The sequence below is a fragment of the Triticum aestivum genome, chromosome 4A, assembly GCF_018294505.1.
Source record: "Triticum aestivum cultivar Chinese Spring chromosome 4A, IWGSC CS RefSeq v2.1, whole genome shotgun sequence".
In the NCBI taxonomy this organism is placed as follows: Eukaryota; Viridiplantae; Streptophyta; class Magnoliopsida; order Poales; family Poaceae; genus Triticum; species Triticum aestivum.
In genome coordinates, this window is record NC_057803.1 from 554410652 (window position 1) to 554418555 (window position 7904).

The 7904-nt window shown below is 48.7% G+C and overlaps 1 pseudogene; it reads right to left on the reverse strand.

Annotated features, from left to right (window-relative positions):
* Positions 1-954: 954 nt before the first annotated feature.
* On the reverse strand, positions 955-3167 carry LOC123083911 (uncharacterized; annotated as a pseudogene).
* Between the last annotated feature and the right edge of the window lie 4737 nt (positions 3168-7904).

Sequence of the window (7904 nt, forward strand, 5' to 3'; positions counted from 1 at the left end):
AACCCGGCTCGCGTTCGGCTGCAGGACCGAGCTCGTCTCGCGCCTGACGACAGGACCGAGCTCGTCTCGTGCACGGTGCAGTAGGACGAGTTGATGGTGGCCAGATGCTAGGGGCCGCTCAGTCTCTTTTGGTTGGGGTAGCGGCGGGTCTTGGATGAGGTGGTGTTTAGGCCTTGGATGCCGGGGCGGCGGCCCTGGTGGTGGTTGCACGGTGCTCTTGGACAAAGCCCGTGCCTTGGTGCTGCCCGGTCATCATGGTCGTGTGGGCGGCGTGGTTGCCAGGGTGTGGCGTTCGGTGGCAGTGATGTTGGCCGAGGTGAAAACCTGCTCTATCTTCGGACGGACCGGTGGCAGCGAAGATCGCTTCCTTCTTGAAGGCGTCGTCGCGGCTCTCATTGCCCGTCATGCGGCTCCGTGGGAAACTCTGATCCTTGGATCGGGCGGTGGCGGCGCTCCAGCGTCGTATCCTTCCTGAAGACGCCGCCTTGGAGCTCATGGTTCGTCATATATAGCTTCATATCTTCGGGGCGGTAGTGCTAGGAGTGGTGTTGCTGCGCTCAGCGCCTATGTATCCTGTCTTGGGTGTGTGCGTCTGTCGCGGTGGCGTGGCGTTGTACTGGATGCTTGTGGTTTGGTGCTTTATATATAAAGCGGGGCGAAAGCCTTTTTCGGTAAAAAGGTATCAACTATGGAAACCAGAAAGTACTTACATAAATGTAGCTTGACATAAATAAGTCCCATCTCAAACCAAATGAATTCTCTTGGTGCCTTAAGAACAGGAAATGCCAAGCTACTAAGATCAGCATTGGAAGGTTGGATGATGGGGAAATATATAGTTACAAGAAAGTGCCAGGGCTGTGGTGTTTCACTCAGGTTTCCTCCTCACATTTTCAGGACCTCTGTTGCATACAGAGGGAGTGAAGATTTTCCTCAAAATGTGGGTCACTGTGGCCCCTAAACAGAACCAACGCCCTAAAATATATTTAAAAACACACAAGAAAAGAGCAATCAATCAAAAGATCAGCATCATGTTAATGCAAATGGTATTACACTGCACAGAATATGCATTACGTTGTATATGTATCTTAGCCTAGCCTCCTCATCCACCTGAAAGAGGGGAAAACACAATGTGATTAACAATGATGTAACAAAATATTAAAATGCTAGCCAGAAAATAAATCATCATACATTGTCATCAGAGTCTCCACTCAGATGGCGAATATGGTGCATTCACGTGACCACCAAGATATGCATAGGAATTGTTGGGATGCTTCAAACCAGCACTTCCATTATTAGTACAACCATAGCAGTGACCTTTATTCAGAAAAAAAAAGGAAGGGGGTTTGTCGATTAAATGACATGTAACCAAAAGGCACAAACACACAATAATATCTTTGCAGCTCAGGGTAAACAAATGTGTACATACAGTTATTGGATATGACTGCATGAACCAGTTTGAGATATAACAAACACAAAGCTCCAGGTTAATGGATGAGAATATGAGATGAAGGGAAACATGACACAATAGGCTAACACAAAGGTAAATGATCATATACTACAGCTAGAGCATTTACAATGATATCTAACAGATTAGTAGTTCAATTAGTGGACTCGCATACTGTATTTCAATGATATTTAACATAATATAAGGGTGTAGAATACCATTGTCATTAGGTTTGACCATGCAGAAACGGGTAACAGCCATCTCTTCATATTCTCCTTCCATAAGTTTGATTTCAATGAAGAATATATCGCCGGTGACACATTCAGAATCATCATCTCCTTTAGTCTTCATGGTGAAGTTCAAATGATAGTACCTACTCGTCTTAAGGATGGTGCTATGGGGCTCAGAAATACATTGGTAGTGCAGAACATCGTTGAGTTCGTATGCAAGATCCTAAAAATAAGAAGCATGAAAGGGATCAGAATTGTTACAGGAGTAAGACAATATATAAGACAGTTCAACACTGGTAGCAGTATATAGAGCGCGAGGGCAGGAAGGAGAAAGAGAGATAGAGAGCAAACCCCCATCAGTTTGTGATCCTCACTATACTTGTCTACTAAAGCTTGAGCGAGTAGGCGCATTCGAGCATGGCTTCTCTCAATTATTTGCGATTTTGAACATTTCATCATGTGCCATCAAGCCAGTAGAGAGATCTTCTAGCCATCTCCACTGGAGAAACCCCCTCTTGCTTCTTGAACCTAATTTAGATCAATACATTCTATATGATCAGTAGATTTTACTTTGTTAAAATTGGGGAATGTACAAAGTGATACTAAGTATTTTGTGTCAACGTCATCAGTCGAGCATAGGGTTTAGGGTGACAATTTTGCACAGAAGCCTATTGAATAGTGATCAAACAGCTCGTGGCAACTGCTTACATGCCTATTAAGTTCCAAATGCATAATTTTGTTTCCTTTTAAGAAATGGCATCCATGTTCCATTTTCAGATCCTCAACTCAGTGTGATCTCACTGCACTGCTTGTAAAGGACTAACGGTTGACAGAATTTACTGCTGCAGTTCAGGAAAAAATCTACTTTGGTAGTCTTCAGCTATGCTTAAAATATAAGCTCTGATTCAACAACTTGCACAAAGAATTCACAAAAATTATGTTTCCTTAACTTTTTTTATAGTAATAATGTTTCCTTAACTTACTGGTAGCAGAACAGGAATCTAGTAATATCATAGGCTGGTACACTTTCCATCAACTTGTCAGTTTTTCTATATTGTATAAGTTATTTATGCTGTATAACCTGTGACTATCTTTTGTGGACAACGTTTGCATATATACATAACCAATTGAAAGGGGCACACAAAACGGGATAAATGAATTGTTTAAAATAAAATCTAGAACAAAGTTTCGAAGCGTTACATTATATGCTTGAGCTCATCAAGATGGCAATCGATGGCAATGTTGGCTTCCTGTAAGCTCTGGAATGGCCCACCCAGGTGAGGGTATATGTGAAAATCCCCTTCACGGTCAACCCTGATGTAAAACGTCAAGCCCCAATCAGAAGGTCTACGGGACAAGATGGTTGAGGAAAGGCATCGCCTCGATCTCACGTTGGTGTCTTGAGCTGCTACCGCAGGTGCCGAGCACGGGGAGGTGGCGGTGGCAGTGGCTGATCCTTTCACTGCTATGAAGGAGAGGAACTCTTTCAATGCCGATAACGAAGATCCAGGTTAATGACACGCACACGCCGCCCCTCCTCACACCTGAAGTAGAAAAGGCTCGGCCGATGAGTATAGAAATTTAATATCTGGAAGTACAGAAAAGTTGATGTCTACTGTATAGGCAACTTGCAAATTGCAATGCGTATATAATATGTAGTAATATCTAATCGATAAACAGAACGACTCGATTTTCGACTAGATCGGAAGCAGAAATCGAATGTAAGTCGAGATTGATGAGAGGTCACACCGTGGAGATAGACGCCGCCGCCGATCACTATCGCGGGGTGGGGCGCCGCTATGCACGTAGTTCCCGTTCGTATCAAAGAAAGCGATCGGTGGCGCATCGGCGACGGGGCGTTCAGCGTCGTCCCATGTACGGCGGCGGCGGCGGCCTGTGAGAGGGAGAGCCATGGGGTTGCCGGCGATTCGTGGAGAGGATCATGGAAAATACTCCTATAAGGGACCAAATAAATCCCGAACGTTCAGGTTTTAAGTATGTAACCTTTTTTTATGGCGGCTTTGTTCCAGTTTTTTTTCTAAGATTGCATGTTTGCCAACCTCGATTAAATTAAAGTTGTCATGAAAAAGCGTTCGGGTTGTCCTGCTTAAAATCCGAACGTTCAGGATTTATATTTCGAATATAAGAACATCTACAGCCAACTTGGCAAATCCGATCATCAAACGCCCGCAGGCGCGTTCACGAAAAATCTCCGATCATGCGTCAAACAATCCATTTTACAATCGGATACCTCAAATTATAAATCTTAAATCCATACCATTACGTACATACAACGTAAACCAATCTTTAAGCAGAGCTCATCCGGCTCCGCCATGCCTATGTCCGACGGTCTACCGTACTCCCCAAAGTGTTGGTCCGGTCGCCGGCGAGGTAGAGTAGGGCATGAGACACGAGCGGCTCACGAGACTCAAGGCGTCGTCTCCCATGCCCTACTCTTCATTGTCGGAGCCCGAAACCCTGATGATGCCGGTGGATATCAGATCGATAATGGATCGTCCTGGCACGAGCCAGTGACATCCACCACGACATGGTTGCCGCGCCCGGACTGGCGCATCATACGGGGCGCCGGAGAATGCAACTCCGTCTCGCCAACGTCTACCACCGCGAGGGCTGCCACAGCCTCCCGCGCCCGCTGCCTTGTACGGCGGGCACGTCGCGCCATGTTTGCGTCAGATGACACCCATGGTGTGTCCTCCGCCTTGGCGCACCAACGGACAAGTTGCAAACTTGCTCGTCCGCCACCATGCTCGGACGCCAGGCAGACTGCACCGTGGCAGCGATGGCACACCTAGCGACAGATACATGCGCCATTCGGGCGGACGCAATGAATTCCCGACGAAAGGAGTCCGAGCGCTACTGTTAGGCAGCCTCCTCTCGGGAGCAGCGGAGCACAAGCCAGACGGTCATCTCCTCCTCATGTGACGCCCGGATATTTAAGCTACAGTAATCTCTGCTAACGATGTCACATCACCTCGATTACCGTTGTTAATCTCGCGATGATTCAACCCTGTTCGGATTCAAAATTCAAATTCAAGATAAAAAATAGAAGTTTTCAAATATTAAAACCATAATGTTCTGGATGTGACAAATAATGCATAGGTAATTATGGTGGAGAAACCACACTTTAATAAAAGGTTTAAATATTCAAATGTTAATAAACAGTAGCAAAAACTATTATCTAAATACTTTTAAATAATAAATAATTACAAAACTATTTTATTTAGGTGCCAAAGTTATTGTGGTAGAGGTATATTTAGTAATGCAAATTTGGGTGTTAATAGCATATTTTGCAAACAAAAATAAATTGAGAAATCAAATAAAATCAGTAAAGGAATAATAAACTAAAAAAAGTAAAACCAGAAAGAGAAAAGACCCCGGCCCAACTGGGCCATCTCCCAGCCAGGCCGGCCCACCCCCGGCCTACACATACCCCCCACCGAACCTAACCCTAGCCCCGCACCCCCCCCCCACGACCCCCACTCTCTCTCTCGTCCCCCTACTCTCCGAGATCTGGATCGGGAGGCCCGATGCCGACGCCCCTCGCCGGAGGTGCCATGCCATCGCCGCTCGTCGGACCGTCGCGTCCTCGTCTTCTCCATAACGAGCTACCACGAGCCTCGCCGCCCCGTCCGCGACCGCTCCGTCGCCGGATCTCGCTGGAAGCCTTGCCCCCTTCACCCGCGCCGCCGCCTGGACCTCGTCGGAGCCTTCCCATCGGACCTCGTCGTCTCCTCCCCGAGCCCACCTTGTTCATCTACAGACTCAAAGTGAGCTCCTCCTCCATCCCCCAGCTTGCCCCCTTCGAATCCGTGGTCGTACGCCACTGTTCCGCCATGCGCCCGGAGCTTTGCTCCCGCTTGCACGCACCTGATCTCTGCCCTGTACGTGCGCCAACACCGCCCTCACTTCACCCCCGGCCTCCTCTCCCTCTTGCGACGTCGTCCTCCACTGGACCCGTTGCCGCGTCGCGCCCTCCCCCGCTGACGGCGCTCCGCCTCCACCCCCGCGCTCGGCTCCGCCGCCACCCGCTGACAGCCGCGCCCGGCCAACCCCACGGCGCCTCGCCTATGGACTCCCATGCCGCGTTCGCGCCCCATGTAGCCCCGCCTCCCACATCTACGCCCCGCCTTCCGCCTCTGCTCCCCGCCGCCCTAGCACGACTCCGGCAGCTCCTCTGGCCACCGGCCCAGACCACCAGGCCGCGCCGGCGCCGCTCCTCGCCTGATGCCGGCTCGCGGCGCCTGCTGGTCGTGGCCAGTTGCGCCCCTCCCGCTCGCCGTAACGGGCGCCCACGCGCCCGCACCCCTCGCCCGATGCCTGCACCCGCATCCGCCCCTTTGGGTCACAGACAGGTGGGCCTAGCCCCAGAATGTTATAAAAAAGGAAATAAATAAATAAATAATAAATAAAAATAATTATAATATTAATTAAGTTAATTAACATGTTTAATTAATTTAATTAACTAGTTAGTTTAATTAAACTGTAATTAGATTAGTTAAACCCTAATTAGACTAAACAGTCAATGACAAACGGGACCCACACGTCAGCTGACCAGTCAACTCCTCTGTTGACTGCTGATGTCATGCTGACGTCAGCATGCACTGTTCTGGATAATGTTGAATTAAATTAATTAAATAAATTCTAAAAATGATTTAAAACTTTAAAAATCATATAAAATAAACCGTAGCTCAGATGAAAATACTTTCTACATGAAAGTTGCTCAGAACGACGAGACGGATCCGGTTACGCAGCTCGTTCGTCCGCCACGCATCCCTAGCATAGCGAACACGCAACTTTCCCCCTCCGGTTCATCTGTCCGAAAACGCGAAACACTGGTGATATTTTTCCGGATGTTTCCCCCCTTCACCGGTATCACCTCGTACCGCGTCAGGTCACCCCTAGCACAACGTAATGCCGCATCTTGCTTTTTGTTACATTGATTGCTCTGTTATTTATTGTGTTCCCCCTCCGTTACTTCTTTCCGGTAGACCCCGAGACTGCCGGAGACCCCCAGTACGACTACGGTGTTGATGACCCCTCTCTCTTGCCAGAGCAACCAGGCAAGCCCCCCCTTGATCACCAGATATCGCCTATTCTTCTCTATATTGCTTGCATTAGAGTAGTGTAGCATGTTACTGCTTTCAGTTAATCCTATACTACTGCATAGCCTGTCCTTGCTACTACTGTTGATACCTTACCTGCAATCCTAAATGCTTAGTATAAGATGCTAGTTTACCATCAGTGGCCCTACATTCTTGTCTGTCTGCCATGCTATACTATCGGGTCGTGATCACTTGGGAGGTGGTCACGGGTATATACTTATACATAATATATGATACTTGTGGTGATTAAAGTCGGGTCGGCTCGTAGGAGTACCCACGAGTGATTCCGATGGGGGGCTGAAGGGGCTGGTGGCTCCATCCCGATAGAGGTGGGCCTGAGTTCTCAAAGGCCCCCGACGGTTACTTTGTGGCGGAGCGACAGGGCAGGTTGAGACCACCTAGGAGAGAGGTGGGCCTGGCCCTGGTCGGCGTCCGTGGTTATTTTAGAATAACACGCTTAACGAGATCTTGGTATTTGATCTAAGTCTGGCTACTGGCCTATACGCACTAACCATCTACGCAGGGACAGTTATGGGCACTCGACGTCGTAGTATCAGCCGAAGCCTTCGTGACGTCAGCGACTGAGCGACGCGCGCCGGGTTGGACCTTGTAACGCAACTTCCTTTGTAATGGAGGTTGCTAGGTCTGCTCACCGGACGCGTACGCAACGTGAAGGTGTGCAATGGGCGATGGGCCCAGACCCCTGCGCCATAGGATTTAGATCGGCGTGCTGACCTCTCTGTTGTGCCTAGGTAGGGCTGCAACGTGTTGATCTTCCGAGGCCGGGCATGACCCAGGAAAGTGTGTCCGGCCAAATGGGATCGAGCGTGTTGGGTTATGTGGTGCACCCCTGCAGGGAAGTTGATCTATTCGAATAGCCGTGTCCCTCGGTAAAAGGACGACCCGGAGTTGTACCTTGACCTTATGACAACTAGAACCGGATACTTAATAAAACACACCCTTCCAAGTGCCAGATACAACCGGTGATCGCTCTCTCACAGGGCGACAAGGGGAGGATCATCGGTTAGGATTATGCTATGCGATGTTACTTGGTGAACTTACCATCTACTCTCTTCTTCTGCTGCAAAACGGAGGTTACCAGAAGCG